This window comes from Papio anubis, chromosome 12, assembly GCF_008728515.1.
Source record: "Papio anubis isolate 15944 chromosome 12, Panubis1.0, whole genome shotgun sequence".
Classification (NCBI taxonomy): Eukaryota; Metazoa; Chordata; class Mammalia; order Primates; family Cercopithecidae; genus Papio; species Papio anubis.
The window spans coordinates 68,207,375-68,228,675 of NC_044987.1; the positions used below are offsets into that span (position 1 = coordinate 68,207,375).

A 21,301-nucleotide genomic window follows, 5' to 3' on the forward strand; every position below is an offset into this window, starting at 1 on the left:
CACTCTGGCTTGGGTGACACAGTGATACCCAGTCTCAAAAAAAAAAAAAGAGAAAAAGACTGATAAACTTCACTACATTAAATTACTAAAAATTTTAGTATGTGGAAAACAAAGTTAAAAGACAAACTGTGAAAAACATACGTAGTATATATGAGTTGTTCTTAATATTTTAAAAGTTGGTAAAATGCATTACATAAAATGTAAAACTGCTTGATCTGTTAAGGGGTTAATACCCAAAATATATAAGGAATCAACTCAATAGTATGAAAACAACTTAATTAAAAATGGACAAAGGACCTGAATAGACATTTTTCAGAAGAAGACCTACAAATGGCGAACAGGTATATGAAAAAAATGTTCAACACCACTAATCATCAGGGAAATGCAAATTAAAACTACAATGAGATAACACCTCACACCTATTAGAATGGCTACCACCAAAACGACAAAAGATAACAAGTGTTGGAAAGGATGTGGAGGCTGATTGGCATATAAATTGGTATAGTCATTCTGGAAAACAGCATGGAGGTTTCTCAACAAATTAAAAATAGAACTATCATATGATCCAGCAATCTCACTACTGAGCATATATCCAAAGGATAAGAAATCAGTATGTCAAAGAGCTATCTCCACTTCCATGTTCATTGCAGCATTATTCGTAATAGCCAAGATATGGAGTCAACCTGAGTGTCTATCAGCAGATGAATAAAAAAAGAAAATGTGGTTTACATACACACAATGGAATACTATTCAGCCATAAAAAAGAAGGAAATCTTGTCACTCCCTACAACATGGATGAACCTGAGGACACTATGTTAAATGAAATAAGCCAGGCACAGAAAGAGAAACACCACATGATCTCACTTATATGCCAAATCTAGAAAAGTTGAACTCACAGAAACAGAGGGTAAAATGGTTACCAGAGGCTAGGGGATGAAGGGACTGGGGAGATGTTGGTCAAAAGAACACAAAATTTCAGAGAGATAGGAGGAATAAATAAGTTCAAGAGATCTACTGTACATCATGGCAACTATAGTTAATAACAATACATCACATACTTGAAAATTGCTAATAGATTTTAAGTGTTCTCATCCCCAAAAAACGTATGTGAGATAATGTATGTTAATGAGATTGACTTAGTCATTTTAGATATATATATAAAAACAGCACATTGTACATCATATATATAATTTTTGTCAATTTAAAAATAAAATGAAATAAATACATGAACATGTGAATCATAAAAGAAATAGGAATTAAATGGCCATTAAATATACGAGAAAATATTCAAGCTCCATAGCAATCCAAGAAATGGAAATTAAAACAGAAATGCAATACCATTTTTATCTTATCAGATTTGCAAATACTGATTATCTTCCTTCTTTTTAGTTTGGCAAGAATGGCTGGAAACAGGCACTCTCCCTCACCCTAGTGGAAGTGTACACAGGTTAAAGACTTTCCGGAGGGCAATTTGGCTAAGCACATCAAAAGCCCTTAAAAATGTTCATCCCTTTTACTTCTAGGAATCCCCAAAATAATCAAGGAACTACACTAAAATATGGGCATAAGGATATTCATCACAGCATTTCTGCAATAGTTTAAATACGTGGTGGCGGGGGGACAAACTAAACAACAATAATAGGAGATTAAAGTAGATCAAATATTTAGTATTTTGTGAATGTATTTTTTGTTTTAAAGTATTCCTATATATTTTGGTATATATGTAAACAATTATTATCTCTGTGTGGTAGGATTGTGGGTGATTTTTTTCCTATTTTCCTATTTTTCTAGAAAGACCATGAATTACTTATATGAAATTCAACTAACTAATTAGGGGGGAAATGCCCCATCATCCCTGGGCTCCCGAAAGCCCAAAGCCACCAGTACAGGAGAAAAATGTTATGGGTATAAAAGCAGCTCCCTATAACAATCGTTGCCTCTAGAGTGCAGAGAAGGCCTTGATTCTGCCTGGAGCTGAGTTTTGAAGGATGAATTTGCCAAGGAATAAAGTGAGGAGGGCAAGAGAATATCAAGTGCAAAAAATGGAAGCACCTACTATGTTGATAAGCTACACGCAATTTCGGCATGGCAGGAAGCGCAGGGTGCGAGTGGAGGACTGAAGTAAAAGCCAGATCACAAAGGCTTCTGAATGTCATGTCAAAGGGTGGAATTATCCTGTGAAAGAAGAATCAATAAAGAGCTTTCGTGGTTCATTAATATGAGGATCAAAAAAAGGTAAAACAGCCCAGGTTCAGTGGCCTATAATCCCAAAACTTTGGGAGGCCAAGGCACAGGAAGATGGCTTGAGACCAAGAGATTGAGACCAGCCTGAGAAACATAGCAGGACCTCATCTTTACAAAAATAATAAGAGAAAAGAAAAAACAAATGATAACAAGAGTGATTGGGATAGGAATGTGGATAATGTCTGGGAAGAGGCATCAGGCGACCTTCTGAGATGCTAGAAATGTTCCACATCTTGATCAGAGTGGTGGTTATGGGAATGTATGCAAATGTTGAAATCCATTAAGCTATATGTTTAAAATGTGTGTACTTTACTGTGTTACTCCTCAGTAAAAACGCAAAGAGCTTTTAGCAAAGAAGTATCATAAGTAAACTATTCTAGAAAGCTCATTCATTCAGCAGCCTGGGAGACTGAACACCCTGAGGCAGCACTGAGAAATAAAAGCTGCATTCTGGCAAAAGAGGGTCAAGACTTTGGCTGTATTGGAGGCAGCAAGGCAGTAAGGAGAAGGACGAGTCATGACACATTTGGGAGGTGGACCTGATAAGCTTTTATGAGTGTGATTGCCAATTAAACTTCATGATTAAAATTCATGTGAAAATCTAACCCCAAGGTGATGGTATTGAGAAGTGGGGCCTCTGGGAGGTGATTAGATCACCAGGGCTCTGTCCTCATCAGCAAGATTGCTGTCTTTATGAAAGAAGCTTTGGCCAGGCGTGGTGGCTCACACCTGTAATCCCAACACTTGCGGAGGCCGAGGCGGGTGGATCACCTGAGGTCAGAAGTTCGAGACCGGCCTGGCCAACACGGTGAAACCCCGTCCTTACTAAAAATATAAAAATTAGCCAGGCGTGGTGGTGGGCACCTGTCATCCCAGCTACTCGGGAGGCTGAGGCAGGAGAATCTCTTGAACCTGGAAGGCGGAGGTTGCAGTGAGCTAAGATCATGCCATTGCACTCCAGCCTGGGAGACAAGAGCACAAAACTCTGTCTCAAAAAAAAAAAAAAAAAAAAAAAAAAGGAAAGAAAGAAAGAAGCTTGAGGGAGCCTGTTAGCCCCCACTGCCAAGTGAGGACACAGCTAGAAGGTCCTACCTATGAAGAACAGGCCCTCACCAAACACAAAATCTTGGGCTTTCCAGCTTCCAGAACTGTGAGCAATACATTTTTGTTGTTTACAAATTATGTAGCCTAAGGTATCTTGTTATAGCATTCTGAATGGACTAAGACTATGGGAAAATCTGAATATGGTCTGAGTATTAGTTAAAATAAAAAGTTACTGAATTAGAAAAGTGAATGTAATTGAAAAATAAGATAGAATAAAAAACAGTATGTATAGTACAATCTTACTTTGGTAGAAAAACAATATAAATATGTATATCTGTATGTGTAGAGAAAGACCTAGAAAGGAGAGGACTAAGATTTTAATAGTAGAAATCTCTGAGTGTTGGGAAAGTGAGGTTTTCATTCTTTAAGAATGTACTGCAAAGCATACATTATATTTTTAATTTTCATTTTTAGAGACAGGGTCTTACTCTGTTGCTCAGGCTCCAGTGCAATGGCACCATCATAGCTCACTGCAGCCCTGAACTCCTGGGCTCAAGCAATCCTCCCCACTTAGCCTCCCAAAGTGCTGGGATTATAGATGGATGCCACTACACCCAGTTAAATTTTTTTTTTGGTAGAGACGAGGTCTCACTTTGTTGTCCAAGCTGGTATTGAAGTCCTGGCCTCAAGCGATCCTCCCACCTTGGCCTCCCAAAGTGCTGGGATTACAGGTGTGAGCCACCATGCCTGGCCATATATTATATTTTTAAAAGAATCTATCTATCTATCTATCTATCTATCTATCTATCTATCTATCTATCTACCTACCTACCTACCTATTTGTTTATGACAGAATCTCACTCTGTCACCCAGGCTGGAGTGCAATGGCGCAATCTCAGCTCACTGTAACCTCCGCCTCCCGGGTTCAAGCGATTCTCCTGCCTCAGCCTACCAAGTAGCTGAGATTACAGGCGTGCACCACCACGACCAGCTAATTTTTGTATTTTCACTAGAGACAGGGTTTCACCATGTTGGCCAGGCTGACTCAAACTCCTGACCTCAAGTGATCCACCTGCCTTGGCCTCCCAAAGTGTTGGGATTATAGGCGTGAGCCATGGTGCCTGGCCTAAAAGAACCAATTTAAAGTTGAAAGGTGAAAATAATTTTCTATTCTGTAGTTTTCTATTAAAGGAGCTCACAGACACAAAGAAAGTAGCAGCCACTGGGCATGATGGCTCACGCCTGTAATCTCAACACTTCGCGAGGCCAAGGTGGGAGGATCACTTGAGCCCAGGAGTTCAAGACCAGCCTGGGTAACATGGCAAGACTCCATTTCTACAAATTATTTTTCTTTTTCCAGACAGAGTCTCACTCTGACACCCAGGCTGAAGTGCAAAGGTATGATCTCAGCTCACTGCAACCTCTGTCTCCCAGGTTCAAGCAATTCTCATGCCTTAGCCTCCTGGGTAGCTGGGATTACAGGCATGCACCACCACGCCCAGCTAATTTTTGTATTTTTAGTAGAGATGGGTTTTTGCCATGTTGGCCAGGCTGGTCTCAGACTCCTGGCCTCAAGTGATCCGCCTGCCTCGGCTTCTCTACAAAAAAAAATTTTTGAAAAAATTAGCCAGGCATAGTGGCCCACATAGTGGTCCTAGCTGCTCAAGAGGCTGAGGTGGAAAGATCACTTGAGCCCAGAAGGTCAAGGCTACAGTAAGCTATGTTCAAATCACTGCATTCCAGCCTGGGCAACAGAGGGAGACTCTGTCTCAAAAGAAGAAAAAGGAAGAAAGGAGATGAAACAGGACGGGATGAGATTGGTGGGAGGGAGAGGAGAGGGGAGGGGAGGGAAGAGAGGGGAGGAGAGGAGAGGGAGGAGAGGGTTGGGGGGGTCCCTGGATGCCTGACTCCCCAACCACTATACTGGGCAGCTCCCCTGACAGAAAGGCAGGCCCAGACCCTCTCTGGGGAGCTGCTCCCATTCATTTCCATCTGTTCCTTCAGTCCCTCCTCACTCCATCACTATTTTCTTTCTTTCTTTTTTTTTTTTTTCTTTCTTCAGACAGATCTTGATTGTCACCCAGGCTAGAGTGCAGTGGTGTAATAATGGCTCCCTGAAGCCTCGAACTCCTGGGCTCAAGTGATCCTCCCACCTCAGCCTCCCGAGTAGCTAGGACTACAGATGTGCACCACCACGCCCAGCTAATTTTTTACTTTTTGCAGAGATGGGGTCTCACCATGTCACCCAGGCTGGTCTAGAATTCCTGGGCTCAAGCAATTCTCCTGCCTCAGTCTGCCAAAGCACTGAGATTACAGGTATGAGCCACTGCACTTAGCCCCATCACTATTTTCACACCAGTCTAATGTTATCTTCTGTCTCTCCTGTCCTAACCTGGCCCAGGTATCTGAATACTAAAATGTCATTTATAGTCACATACAGAATTAAGGCAAAATACCAGGTCTCCTCTTTCTTATCCCCAAACTCTGTTAGAAAGCTGAGTATACACATCCTACCTGAGAATTTTATGTCATTTCTCCAAAAACCACCACAAATCTCTAAAAACAGAAACAGAAATAACTAAAACAACACTAGGCCCTTAGCAATAATACCTGGATTGTTGCAAGGGCCTCCTAACTCCTCTTAGCTTCTAGTTTCCTCCTAAATTCCAATCCATTTTCTACACTATCCATTCTGTCACCATCCCTGTAGAGAAAGACAGAACAATAGTCAAAGCATTTTCACATGCCTCCTTCTCATTCCAAACTCAAAGTCTTCAAGATGACATTCAAGATCACACAGGATCTGACTCATCTTACACAGCCTGGTCTGTCTCCAATGGGTTCCTTTATAAACCTGCTAATTCCAATAGGACCACCTATTTCTAGCTCCTACAAGCCAACATCTTTTCTGCCTCTGGGCCTTTGCTCATGCTGCCCCTAGTTACTCCCCGACTCCCAGAGTCCTCCTGGATTCTGAAGGCAGTACTGTGTAGAAGAAAGGGAACTAAACTAGGAGTCAAAACACCTGGATGGCAGACGTGATTCTGACATCAACTAGTTGTGTGCCTTTGGGCAGGTCCTACACTTCTCTGGGCTCAGTTTCCTGTCTATAAACAGAAAGGTTGGACTAGTTCACCCTATAGCCCTTCCACCTTTAAAAAAAAAAAAAAATTATTCTTCAGCCGGGCACGGTGGCTCATGCCTGTAATCCCAGCACTTTGGGAGGCCAAGGCGGGCAGATCACGAGGTCAGGAGATCAAGACCATCCCGGCTAACACAGTGAAACCCCATCTCTACTAAAAATATGAAAAATTAGCCAGGCGTGGTGGCAGGTGCCTGTAGTCCCAGCTACTAGGGAGGCTGAGGCAGGTGAATGGCGTGAACCCGGGAGGCGAAGCCTGTAGTGAGTCGAGATCATGCCACTGCACTCCAGCCTGGGCGACAGAGCGAGACTGTCTCAAAAAAAAAAAAAAAAAAAAAAATTCTTCGATTCCTATATGCTCAACCAAATCCAATCTCTCCTTCAAAGTCTGCAAGTCCTCCAAGAAATTTCTCTGAGCACTTCAGCCCACACTATTCTCTCCCCTTTGTGTGGAATCCACAACAAATTACATAGCGCATTCATTCAACCAAGACTTCTGAGCATTTTCTTGGCCATGTTACAATGGTAAAGCCTTGGTAATAAACATAAAGCCAGTTAGGACCCAGCCTGTAGCTATCACCTGTACATCCCTTTCCTCTCCACTGTTTTTACCCAAGTGAAGTCATGAACAGCAAATGAATGCAAAAGATACCATTTATTCATTTATTTAATAAGTATTTAAAGAAAACCTTCCATGTCCTATTCTAAAAAGTAAAGATACCAGTAACCAAATGGATCAAGTCCCTAACTTCATGGAGTTTATTTATTTGGGAAAGCAGACAGGAAAAACACAGAAATATGTAATATAATTTTAGGAAGAGAAACAAAGGAGGGGATTAAAGAGTGACTCGGAGCAGTTTTACATAGGATGGGCAGAGAAGGCCTCCCTGAGGTGGCACACTAGAGCCCACACTCAAATGAACTGGGTGACAAACCAGCAATATTCAAGGAGAAGAATATCCTAGGAGCAAGCAAAGGCCCTGAGACAGAAGAGATGGAAGGCAGGAACAGATGGGAGAGCTGGGGCTTAGACCACACAAGAACTTGGTAGTAAAGGTGCATTCTACTTCTGAGTGTGATAAGATTCCATATGAGGGTTAAAAATATATATATATTCTCAGTGCTATGTGGAGAAGAGACTGCAAAGACAGGAGCAGAGGAGCCAGGACCAGCTGAGGATGGCTGTACTGAAGCAGTCGAGGGCTTGGCTGGTCCCCTAGCCTAGGTCACTTCCTGGCTCTCCAGCTTATAAGCTGTGTGAGCTCAAGAAAGTCCATCTCTCACCTGAGTTTCTACACCTTTAAGCAAGGATAATAAAAGTACCTATATTATAACGTTGTCTGGAAGGCTCGATTAGTGCACATAAAACCCTTAGAACAGCCTCTGGCAGAGAGTAAACATTCCATGAATGCTAGTACTTCAAAGCCAGGGGATCACCTAAGAAAACTGAAGACAGAGACAAGAAACAGGCGGAAGACTGAGCCCTTTGGCACTCCAAAAGGCCTCCATTTGGCCCAAGATTTGCCATAAGCCTGCACGTCCAAAATCTTGTCTGGGGCTCCAAACCCCCTGTGTGTATCAATAACTCAAAACTTAGAGCTTATGATGTACCGCTTTATAGCGTTCTTTAGGTAACAATTATATGTTCTAAGTTTAGGTTATTTTTTTTCCTCGGTTGTATTGTTTACCTACTACCAGGCTTGGCATAGGGTTAGATAAACACTAACGTGTTTTGCAAATACTCATTCATGGATTATATCATGTATATTTCAAAGAAATAAATGTAAGGCACTATACTTCCTTTTTAAAAAAGAATCATCTTCTCTTCAAGGAATTATGTGAATTATAAGTTATATCCTCAGCACCGCCCCACTACCCCCACTACCATCAGTCCCATGTTGGCAGAGACAGGCACGTTGACCAAAGAAGTTACACCATCTGCCATGCCATTTTCCCACCTGACTTCCTGTCCACATGCTTTGTGAACAAAGTTTTCTGTCTCTTCTTTCCCGGAGATTTCTCAAACTGTAAAAACTTCTCATACCTAGCAACATGTCACACCAGCCCCTGTCCCCAGAATTCCCCATGGCCCTTAAAAAAGCCTAAACAAGAAAGCCAAAATGTTCCCAGAAAAACAGGAGTATCAAAACTTAGGAAGAAAAGTGGGAAAGAAAATGGGCATAACCCAAATAAACACCTAGAAAATCATCCAGCAGGGTTCTTTCCACCAAGGTACAGGAGTCTCAGTGCCTTCAACTAGTTACTATGAACATTTATAAAATGACCTTAGGAAGTCCTAGCCAGAATAATCAAGCAATAGAAAGAAATAAAGGGCATCCAAATTGGAAAACAGGAAGGCAAACTATCTCTGTTTGCTGATATGATTGTACACTTAGAAACCCCTAAAAGATGCCTAGATCCTCCAAAAGACTCCTAGATTTGATAAATGAATTCAGTAAAGTCTCAGGTTACAAAATCAATGTACACAAATCGGTAGCACTGCTATATACCAACAACCACCAAGCTAAGAATCAAGTCAATAACTCAATCCTTTTTAATACCTTCAAAAACAAATAAAATACCTAAGAATATACTTAACTAAGAAGGTGAAAGAGCACTACAAAAAGAACCACAAAACGCTGCTGAAAGAAACCACAGATGACACAAACAGATGGAAATACACCCCATGCTCATGGAATCAAAGAATCAATATTATGAAAATGACCATACTACCCAAAGCAATCTATAGAGTCAATGCAATTCCTATCCAAATACCAACATCATTTTCAAAAATGTTAGAAAAAACAATCCTAAAATTCATATGGAACCAAAAAGGAGCCGAAATAGCAAGCAATCCTGAGCAAAAAGAAGAAATCTGGAGACATCACGTTACCTGACTTATACTGCAAGGCTAGAGTAACAAAACAGCAATGGCACCGGTATAAATGTAGATACACAGACCAGTGAAACAGAATAGAGAACCCAGAAATAAAGCCAAACACTTACAACCACCTAATCTTCAACAAAGCAAACAAAAACATAAACTGGGAAAAGATACCCTAATCAATACATGGTGCTGGGAAAACTGGCTAGCCACATGCAGAAGAATGAAACTGGATCCCTATCACTCACCGTATACAAAAATTAACTCAAGATGGATCAAAAATTTAGACCTAAGACATGAAACCATAAACATTCTAAAAGAAAACCTAGGAAAAACTCTTCTGGACATTGGCTGAGGCAAAGAATGTATGACTAAGACCCCAAAAGCAAATGTAACAACAAAAATAAATAAATAAATGGGACCTAATTAAACTAAAAGGCTTCTGCACAGCAAAAGAAATAATCATTAGAGTGAACAGACAACCCACAGAATGGGAAAAAATATTTGCAAATTATGTATCTGACAAACAACAAATACCTGGAATCTGCAAGGAACTCAAATAATTCAGCAAGAAAAAAACAAATAATACCATCAAAAAGTGAGCAAATGATATGAATATACATTTCTCAAAAGAATATATACAAATGGGCACGAAATATATGAAAAAATGCTCAACATAACTAATCATCAGGCGGATGCAAATTAAAACCACAATGAAATACTCTACCTTACTCCAGCCAGAGTAGCCATTACTAAAAAGTAAAAAAACAATAAATCTTGGCATGGATGTGGTGAAAAGCAAACGCTTATACACTGCTGGTGGGAATATAAATTAGTACAACCTCTACGGAAAACAGTATGGAGATGTCTCAAATAACTAAAAGTATATCTACCATTCAATCCAGCAATTGCACAACTGGGTATCTACTGAAAGGATGAGTCACAGTATCAAAAAGACGCATGCACACATATGTTTATCACAGCACAATTCACAACAGTAAAGATATGGAACCAACCTAAGTGCCCATCAACCAATGAGTGGATTTAAAAATGTGGTATAGGCCTGGCGAGGTGGCTCACGCCTGTAATCCCAGCACTTTGGGAGGCCGAGACGGGCGGATCATGAGGTCAGGAGATCGAGACCATCCTGGCTAACACGGTGAAACCCCATCTCTACCAAAAATACAAAAAAATTAGGCGGGCGTAGCGGCGGGCGCCTGTAGTCCCAGCTACTTGGGAGGCTGAGGCAGGAGAATGGCGTGAACCCGCCAGGCGGAGCTTGCAGTGAGCCGAGATCGCGCCACTGCACTCCAGCCTGGGCGACAGAGCGAGACTCCGTCCCCCCCGCAAAAAAAAAAAAATGTGGTATATATACACCATGGACTACTCAGTCATAAAAAAAGAATGAAATAATGTCTTTTGCAGCAACTTGGATGGAGCTGGAGGCCATTATTCTAAGTGAAGTAACTCAGGAATGCAAAACCAAATACTGTTATGTTCTCACTTATAGGTGGGAGCTAAGCTATGGGTATGCAAAGGCATATAGAGTGGTATAATGGACTGTGGAGACTCAGAAGGGGGAGGAAGGGAGGGAGGGGGGGGAGATGAAGGATTAAAAAAACTACATATTGGGTATCATGTACACTACTCAGGTGACTGGTGCACTAAAATTTCAGACACAATTCATCCATATAATCAAAAACCACTTGTACCACAAAAGCTACTGAAATAAAAAATAGATATTTTAAAAATACAATAATAATGAAACATTTAAAAATAAATACATAAATAAAATGACCTCAGGTGATAAGGGTTTCCAACAGAACAAAGGTCCAAGTCAGTGAAGGGAAAAAGATTAACTTTTTCACTCTTTTTTTTTTTTGAGACAGGGTCTCAGTCTGTCATCCAGGCTAGAGGTCAGTGCCACAGTCTCGGTTAACTGCAGTCTCAACCTCTTGGGCTCAGGTGATCCTCCCATTTCAGCCTCCTGAGTAGCTGGGACCACAGGTGTGTGCCACTGCGCCTGGCTAATTTTTCTAACTTTTGTAGAGATGGGGGTTTACCATGTTGCCCAGGCTGGTCTCAAACTCCTGAGCTCAAGAGATCCACATGCCATGGGCTCCCAGAGTGCTGGGATTACAGGCGAGTGCCACAGTGCCTGGCCAACTTTTTCACTTCTTTATTCAGTTTCCACAGAACTATCTGGTCTTCCGTTTTTCTTCCCTGTCCTACCCACCCATGCTCCCACACGCCTAGCCTGGGTGATAAGCCATGGAAAATAATGCTGACCCACCAGGACCACAGCTCTTGACGTGGCTTCAACCAAGTCTGAACCTCATATCCTGAGATCTACCCCAGCCCTCCAGGGACCAGAAACAGTGACAAATACATGGGAACTATATAGGCGACTCAAATGTAGACAGAGCTGGGCACATCATACTGCTCCCAAATTGGCTTTCTTGCACCCTGAAACAGACAAAAGCTGCTAGATGTTACTTTGCCAATACCTTCTGGCAGAGCTATTTCTAGCTAATTCTGATCACTGAACTACTCATGGAGGTTTTAAAAATGGTCCATCCTTAATCCTACCATTTTGGGAGGCAAAGGTGAGAGGATCGCTTGAGCCTGGGAGTTTGAGACCTGCCCGGGCAACATAGGGGGACCCCGTCTCTAAAAATAAATAAATTGGTCGGGCGCGGTGGCTCACATCTGTAATCCCAGCACTTTGGGAGGCCGAGGCAGGCGGATCATGGGGTCAGGAGTTCGAGACCACCCTGGCTAACATGGTGAAACCCCCGTCTCTACTAAAACTACAAAAAATTAGCCGGGCGTGGCGGCGTGCGCCTGTAGTCGCAGATACTCGGGAGGCTGAGGCAGGAGAATGGTGTGAACCCAGGAGGCGGAGCTTGCAGTGAGCCGAGATTGTGCCACTGCACTCCAGCCTGAGTGACAGAGCCAGACTCCGTCTCAAAAAAAAAAAAAAAATTAATTAATTTAAAATTTTTTTAAATGGTCCTCTGAAACAAGATATAAAGTGGCCTCTACCCACATCCCATGACTGTTATGCCTCTTTTTTTTTTTTTTTTTTTTGAGATGTAGTCTTGCTCTGTCACCCAGGCTGGAGTGCAGCAGTGTGATCTCAGCTCACTGCAAGCTCCGCCTCCCGGGTTCACGCCATTCTCCTGCCTCAGCCTCCCCAGCGGCTGGGACTACAGGTGCACACTGCCACGCCCAGCTAATATTTTTGTATTTTTAGTAGAGACGGGGTTTCACCGCGTTAGCCAGGATGGTCTCAATCTCCTGACCTCGTGATCTGCCTGCCTCGGCCTCCCCAAGTCCTGGGATTACAGGCATGAGCCACCGCACCCGGCCTCTTAGGCCACTTTCTATGCAAACACTGTGATCCTGAGTGCTATTCTAATTCAAAAGAGTGACCTGTCAATACACAAATGGGGGAAAAAATCGCAAAACAGAATCCTCACAACTGATATTGCTGATTAACTAGACATGAAGGATTCAATTAATATACTTTGACCTTGTCATTTTTCCATGTTAACCCACAGCACCAAATACTCATTTGAAAGTTGGGTTTTCTTTATCTCCAGGTCTCTATGTACAGATTCTAGTGACTACTGAAAAGTACAAAGCTTTGATTCCCCTCCCATTACAATTACACAATTTTCAAGAGAACTTCCATTCCCCTGGGACTTGGACCCAGTAGAAGAAGCCTTTTGGGTCTAAGTACTTAGAATGCACCCATCCCTGGCTCAAGAGGCAAGACCAGACTTTCAAGAAAAGCTTCTCCAGGCAGTCGTGGAGAAAGAGAGCTATTGAGTGGCACTTCCTAATTCAAGGGGATATTATGCTAACTAGAGTTCCCAGCAACAGTAAATGTAATCCAACATGACTAATAGAAAAAATAACTGACTAGGCCCTGTTTACTCACTAGAAAGTATATCCCCACATATTAAGCCTTAACAAAGGTCATCTCAGCTCCCAGAGACCAGAGTGTTGTAAAAACAGTTGCTTCCCAACAGCAATATTTGGATCAGGAGGTACCCAACACTCATATCCAAAACTAATTTCCCATCTAATTTCTTTTGTTGTTATTTTCAGACAGGGGCTCGCTCTGTTGCCCAGGCTGGAGTGCAGTGACACAATCTCGGCTCCCTGAAGCCTTAACCTCCCAGGCTCAAGCAATCATCCCATCTCAGCCCCCCGTTTAGCTGGGACCACAGACACGCACCACCACACTCGGCTAACTTTTGTATTTTTTTCATAGAGACGGAGTCTCACTGTGTTGCCCAGGCAGGTTCAAACTCCTGGCCTCAAGCAATCCTCCCACTTTGGCCTCCCAAAGTGCTGGGATTACAGGTGCGAGCCACCAGGCCCGGCCTCCATCTAATTTCTTAACTTCATCCACTCGTTGATTCATCAAACCCCTAACATTAAGCATATTCACTGAAGAAAGGTAATAAGAGAATAAAGAGATGCCTGTACGCACCCCAGTGCTTTTTACGCAGGAGATATTCAAAAACTGTAGGACACGAGAAAGGAAAAGTATATAAATGATAGTGATACAGAGCACTTCCCAGAGACCAGTGTCTTGACAGTCTCAGGACACTGACTCTGATAAAAGGTACTTTTTACCCCACTCTAGTTAGCCACCTCCAAAAGGAAGAATGGAACAGGATGGAAAAAATTCAAAAATTTCTAGATTCAAACTTGTCCTTGGCTAAGTTTACATCCAAGATCCCAACTTCACATCAAAGAAAGAAAAAAGCCACTGAAAGTGACCCTTGCCTACTCAAAGGAGTTTCCAAAACATTAACAAACAGGAACAAATTCCCAGCATATTCTAATTACTATGACCTTTTATCATTAAGAGGCCCATAAAAAAGGGCTTATTTCTAATGTTACTAACAAAGGGTTAAGCAGATTATTTCTATCATATTTTCATGGAGATCCTAAATTCCAGTTTAAACAAATGATTCCCAGACTTCTACAAAGGCCTTTAATTGAGCTAATCTGTTACTTTTAGTGCAATCTTGCCAAGGCTGGATTCTTCTTAAGCCCTTAAAGGACTTGAGTAAAATTCTTTTGATGGTAATTTTTTTAAAAGATCATCTCCAGAGTTTACATATATTCCACAATTACTTATGCTGATAGAAAAATATATATATATTTTACTCCAAAAGGCTCCTTCCAATTTGAAAGCTCTAATTGCCAACATATCTCATATGAACTTCCTGCATAAAACAAAACACAAAGCAACAAGTATAATCATAGGTCTAAAAAGAGAGACTTGTTAAGGAAAACAGAGAAAGCTCAGCTTGTTTAGCCAGAGGAAGGGAAGGAAAGGATGGGTACAGATGGGACAGTCTGTACATCTGATAACTGCCTTTACAGTCCAGGAAAGACAATTGTTCACTCTATGAACATCTGTGCATTGAAGAGGGATAGGAAAACAGTAAAAGTAGGAAACATTAAAAGAAAACTTAAGCTAACTACAAGGAGATAATCTGTGATCATCAATCTGGAAACCTTCCTTGGAAAGTGTTTCCCAGGGAAATTGTGAAATCTCTTTAAGAGAGATTAAATCTCTTCAGAAAGATTTAAGGATATTTGGAGGTGGAGGAGGTCAAAATAGTCAAAGTTCTACCATACTAGGAGATTACAACTGAGTATCAAAGGGATATTCCAGTTCCTGGGAATTGTCCAAATGCCATCCCCAATAAAAAATAATTTAGACTATTTTTAAAGAGGATATTGTAGTCCTATTTTTCTTTTTTCTCTTTTTTTTTTTTTTTTTTTTTTTTTTTGAGACGGAGTCTTGCTCTGTCGCCCAGGCTGGAGTGCAGTGGTACATCTCAGCTCACTGCAAGCTCCGCCTCCAGGGTTCATGCCATTCTCCTGCCTCAGCCTCCCGAGTAGCTGGGACTACAGGTGCCCGCCACCATGTCCGGCTAATTTTTTGTACTTTTAGTAGAGACGGGGTTTCACCATGTTAGCCAGGATGGTCTTGATCTCCTGACCTCGTGATCCGCCTGCCTCAGCCTCCCAAAGTGCTGGGATTACAGGCGTGAGCCACCGCGCCCGACCTGCAGTCCTATTCTTCTAAGCTGTTAGCTATCTTAGAAAACCTAAATCACCTGTTTAATAAATTATTAAAATGACAAATACCAAATATAAAAACATTAACTGTGCAAGCAATGCATCAAAAATGCAACCAAACATTTCCGACATTTAAATAAGGGCATTGCCAAAGTCTCTTCTTGAGGCCCTAACTCTCAAAACTAGGCTCAAGAGCATTCTCCCAGGAAGACATACCAAATGATCCCCAACTAGCAATAAGCTTTGCCATTCTCTGGAGGAATGACCACGTAACCTATAACCACAAGCTACAAAGAAAATAAAATGACTTTCAGGTGACACAAAATACAAACTGGGAGAAGAAACCAAGGTACTAATCAGGGTGTGACCATCTCTATCTGGCCCTAAGGGATTACCCTGATATAAAGGAACTAGGAAAACTGAGCTCAGAGATCCCTCAAACATCAAATTCCAGGAACTTCTGAATAAATGGCAAAGCTGGAACTTTAACCCAGCTTTTTCTACTCCAAATCCCCTACACGAAGAGGGGTCACATTCCTCAGAGGTCCAAAACACAAGCTGAGTCATATCCTGACCCATGTAGAGGTCCTGGTGATAATTTCACCTTTCAAAGCCCCATTTGGTAGGGCAAGCTCTCCAAGGTGTGAGAGGCTCTTAAAGGTAAAAATGGGTGTGGAGAACTGAGATCATATTTTGATTTCGCATTTTTTAGCTGAGAAAAAAACACAGGTGACTCTAACATTAATTAAAAGAAAACTTCTTTAGTTGACAGACGTCATTTTTCTGCCTGTCAGCTGCCCCTCCTTAGTGAGCCCTCCTGCTAGGGGATATTCCTTGGCCAAACAACCAAGTCTCCAGAGCACTAACCAGTTCAGAGGAAATGGCGTACAAGTTGCACAAGAAATAGCAAGAAATCCAGATTGTATTTAAAGTGGCAGACTAATTCTAGTAAAATGTCTCCACCCACTGCTGCCCTTCCTGAGCCCATTATCTGCTGAGAATCAAAGGGCCTGGCTATAAATGTGGGTGTCCAGTGTCCTTGTAAGCTCCCTAAGCTGTATACATGAACAATACAATTAACTGGTAAGAAATGTGGAGGGGTAGGAAGGCCTTTGCACATCTCTAAATCCTGGCTTTCCTATCCGTTTTAAATCCCCACGCAGGAACTCTACAAAGGCCTCCTGTTTTTCCTCCATAACAACAAGTGAAATAAATGTGCATTTTATGTTAATCTTTCTCACAATTAAGAAAGGTAATCTAAATTCACTTTTACCCTACTAGTACCAAGTTTTAAAATTCAGCTTTTTTTTTTTTTTTTTTTTGAGACAGGGTCTCGCTCTGTCACCCAGGCTGCAGTGCAGTGGCATGATCACGACTTACTGTATCCTCAACCTCCTGATCCTCCCACCTTAGCCTCCTGAATAGTTGGAACCACAGGCACATGCCACCATGCATGATTAACTTTTGTATTTTTTGTAGAGACGGGGTTTCACCATGTTGCCCAGGCTGGTCTCCAACTCCTGAGCTCAAGCAATCTGCCTGCCTCCGCCTCCCAAAATGCTGGGATTACAGGTGTGACCCATAGCACCTGGTCAAAATTCAGCATTTTTAAGAAATAAGAGAATATGAGAGGAAAAGGCACACCAACTTACATAAGATGTTTAGGGCGAGGAAAAGCTTTTAAACAAATTACAACATTGATCTACCTCTCAGGGTAGTCATGAAAGAAAAAAACCAAAGCATTGCGAAACATGGGGGAACATAAAGGACAAACCAGCAGTGGCATTGGTCCACATACACATTCCATTTCAGCGTGTGCCTGGTAAGATTCAGCTCTTTTCTGATCCAGAGCAGCCCCATGGTCACTGCAACTCGTTCTTTATCCAGTGAACCAAGCTACTCACTGCAGGGTACAGTGAGACAGGAACTGAAACACCCAGATATCTTGGCTACATTCCCTTTTTTAACCTCCTCATTAGGAATTATGACTTGCACATGACTTGTGATGAGCATGTCACATTCCTGTACATAGATGTCACCTTAATCTTCTAAAATCACTGCTTTACCCATAGCTTCTTTTCTCAAAAATCTTTAAAACCTAGACAATGTCTGTAGGATAAAATTCCAGCCCTTGAGCCAGAATTGAAGCTGACCACAGTTCGGCTTCCATGGGACCTCCCACTGCTCTCTGGAGAAGGCAGCTGTGAAAGCACCCACGTTAGTCTGAGAGCCAGGCACTGGAATTCTAGCTCTGCCACTTTACCACTTGTGTCATCCTGAGCCAGTTACGTATCTTTTTGATCTTCTCTTTTTAAAAATAAGAATTCCCTCATCTTTAAGACAAGAGCAACAATACCTATGTCACAACACTGAAGGATGAAAGAGCTGGCAGGTGGCATAGAGCAGACGCTATTACTTTTCTCTCTAGGTCCAGTTCAAATGGTCTGCTCTCCATTCTCTTGAAAGCTTTCCCCAGCAACTCTCCACCAGTTTCAGAAGCACACTTTGCTTCAAGGCCCTCCCCTCTTCTATGAAACCTCCCTGCCTCAGAATCATTTTCTCCTTGAGCTTTACAATTCTTAGATTCTAAGCCAAGTTTGTCCAACCTGCGGCCCATGGGCCGCCCAGGACGGCTTTGAGTATGGCCCAACACAAATTCGTAAACTTTTAAAAAGTATTATGGTTTTTTGGGATTTTTTTTTAAACCTCATCAGCTATTCTGAGAATTAGTGTATTTTACATGCGGCCCCAAACGATTCTTCTTCTTCCAGGGTGACCCGGGGAGGCCAAAAGATTGGACACTCCTGTTCTAAGCCAATTGATCTGAAATTATCCTTCACTCAAATGTCACTCCTCTTTCCCCAAGGAGTCCACCAACTCAAGACCAAGGGTTTCGCTAATTACCAAGTCAATCCAATCTAAGCGTTCAGTAAAAAAATACTTTTAAGGTAAGAGTTGCCTTGGAGTTGTCCACCAAAATGGTGTCCTTCTGGCCCAGTTAAGGGATAATAATACTTCCCATATATACACTTAAACAATTTTTCTTCCCCCATATCTTGGGGACTTTTTCCAAAAGTAATATTTGCCAGATAGCCTGGGCCCAGTGGCTCAGGCCTGTAATCCCAGCACTTTGGGAGGCCCAGGCGGGTGGATCACCTCAACTCAGGACTTTGAGACCAGCCTGGCCAACATGGGGACGCTGTCTCTACTAAAAATACAAAAATTAGCCAGACATAGTGGCAGGCACCTATAATCCCAGCTACTCAGGAGGCTGAGGCAGGAGAATCACTTGAACCCGGGAGGCGGGGGTTGCAGTGAGCCTAGATTGCGCCATTGCACTCCAGCAACAGAGAGAGACTCCGTCTCCAAAAAAAAAAAAAAGAAAGAAATTTTTAAATAAAAATATGCCAGATAAATAAAAAGGAGGGTTAAATCTATGTTAGTCACCTAGGAGCTCTCTGCCAGACCAGCAGAATTTAAGAACCCTTCACTTCATGCATTCAACAGGCTCTTCTTGAGTTCTGGCCTTGTGCGGTCCTTAATTCAGCAATGGAGATAGGCCGAAAAATTCAGTCTCTATCTTGGATTAGCTTTCTGGAACCTAGACTATGTCTGATCCTTTAGAAACCCCTAATTCTGGTAAAAAAAATAAAAAATAAAAATAAAAAATAAAAAAAATAAATCAATTAAGGGATTCACCTTCTGAAAAATATTAAAACAATGCAGCTCTTTGGGTTTTTAACCCTGCCGCCCCATCCCAAAATGGCCAGTTGCAGTGTGTGCAGCTAAGAGGTACCTGAAAACAGTCTTGCAGATGGGATAATGAACTCTTCGCCATTCCCAAGACCCTGCTGTCCAAACAGCAGAAACACCTGGGTGGTAATAAAAGCAAGAGCTGGACTAAGGCAGTACTAAGGCAAATTTTCTCACTGAAGAAGTGATTTTATTCACATTAATCATCAACTACTTTCATATAAAGATCCCAGGAAAATGCAATAAGCCCTCTTTAGAAACACTTGAAAACACTGTCTCTTGAACTCTATACTCACAGTTACTAAATTATTGGATAAGGTGCCATAAACGTTGACTAGACTGTGGACCCTTTAATACTTAGTGCGCGTCTGCACAAGGGCAAAAAGTGAACCATCCACAAATAAACATAGCTTAACTTGTTGCAGTAATAGCATGCAAAGTTAATTTTCCTTTGTTTGAGTTCCGCGTGTGTGTCTGTGTGTGTTGTGCGTGTGCGTATGTGTATGTGTGCCCGCGCGCGTTCTTCAAGGAGCCTGCATACAAGCTGCAACAGCTCCAGGTAGGAGTTCGAGTGCCGCCACCGAGAGGCGAAGCGGTGCGCAGAGCCCGCTCCCAGGGTGTCCCGAGGTCGGGTCTCCGCTCGGCACCAGGCAGCTCTTCACCGCCGGACCCTGGCCGCGAGGTTCCCCACCCCCAACCGCGCGGCCCCAGGCGGGCCGGAAAGCAGAGCCAACCGCTCCTGACCGCCCGGGAGGGCGGACCCTACCGGCCCCGCTCCTCTGCGCCTGCGGCGGCCCCCACGCGCGTACTCACGGAGCTGGACGCCGCCGCCTGGGCCGGGAGTCGGGAGTAGAGGGAAAAGGGCTGGGAGGGCAGGGGCGGGACCGGGCGCGGCACGCGGGAACCGGGGCCACCCGGTCCGGAGGCGCTTACCTCTGCGCTCCCCAGCCTGGCCGGGGGCGGCGCCTGGATGGGGTCTCGCCGGGAGCCGCGCGGCCCCTCCTGCAGAGAGGGCGGGCGGCGGGCAGGCATCCGCGCCCCGGGCTGCGGCCGGGCTGCAGGGAGAGAGAGGGGAGGGAGCGCAGATTTGAGTAGAGGGGGCGTGGAGGATGTGCGCCTCCACCCAAGACAGAGAGGGTGGGCTGCTGGAGCCCGGCGGAGGGGAGCGCTCAGAGGCGCCGGAGGGAGCGAGAAAGCCGCGCCGAGAGTGTGCGAGGGAGGGTGGGGGACAGGGGTGAGGGAGGCGGGGGCCGGGGGCAGCAGGGACGAGAAGTTGGCCCCCAGACTGGACGGCCCTCACCTCCGCACCATCCGACCAAGAGTTGTCTGGGTCTGGAGCAAAGCACAACGGGGTCTGAAACTTTATGTCATTTTCTCATACACACGTGATCCCCCTGGAGTCCAGATGGTTTCAATCACTGGAGGAAAAAAGCGGCTCTTCTGGTATGCGTGAAAAGCCGGAGCTGGGAGAGTCTGGGAAAAGCTGCCTGCACAGCCCGCCGGCCTTCAAACAAACCGATGAGCTCTTTCCCTTCTCCCAGTTCTCAGCCTCGGGGGAACCCTACAAAACACAAACGAAATTCAAAGAAGCTACTTTTGGTACTGCAGCAGTAGCAGAACTCCCAAAGCACTAGGGTTCCAAAGAGCCTGGTCTCAACCGAAAGCTCCAAAAGGGATTCTGAAATTTTACTTTAAATACTCCACTGGTTTGCAAAACCAAAAACTAGAAAAGGGTGCCATTTAATAATAAAGCAATGGAATACCAGCATTGAGAATCTGTGATTTATTAGTGGAATTTGAAGGAAATCATTAGCCCAGTATAACAATCAACTTGGAAAAGAAAAATGTAAATTACTTAAGATCCAAACCCATACTTACTTAGTGAGATGTTAGAAAACCGTGTAATCCATTTTTTACTCACGTAAATCACTGTAAATAAAATTTGATATCGAAATGCAAAACTGAGCAGCAATGAAAATTGACTTTTGAAGTTTCCGTTTTACACTGACTTTACAAATTTACATTTCGAAGGAGCCAGTGTGTATGAACATAAGCAGGCTCTAAGGCCAGGACACGTTCCAAAATCCAAGCCAATTCAATTGTCACATATCCTAAGGAGG

General features: G+C 43.1%; 1 protein-coding gene across 2 annotated transcripts in view; it reads right to left on the reverse strand.

The window, feature by feature from the left end:
- DENND2B (DENN domain containing 2B) overlaps positions 1-20,508 on the reverse strand; it is a 176,296-nt gene extending 155,788 nt beyond the window's left edge. The window contains exon 1 of one of the 2 annotated variants that reach the window (XM_009186646.3): positions 20,115-20,508. The gene's annotated coding sequence lies outside the window, so the exon portion shown is untranslated. The remainder of the gene's footprint in view (positions 1-20,114) is intronic. The other variant, XM_009186650.3, reaches the window with a different exon arrangement.
- Positions 20,509-21,301: the final 793 nt, after the last annotated feature.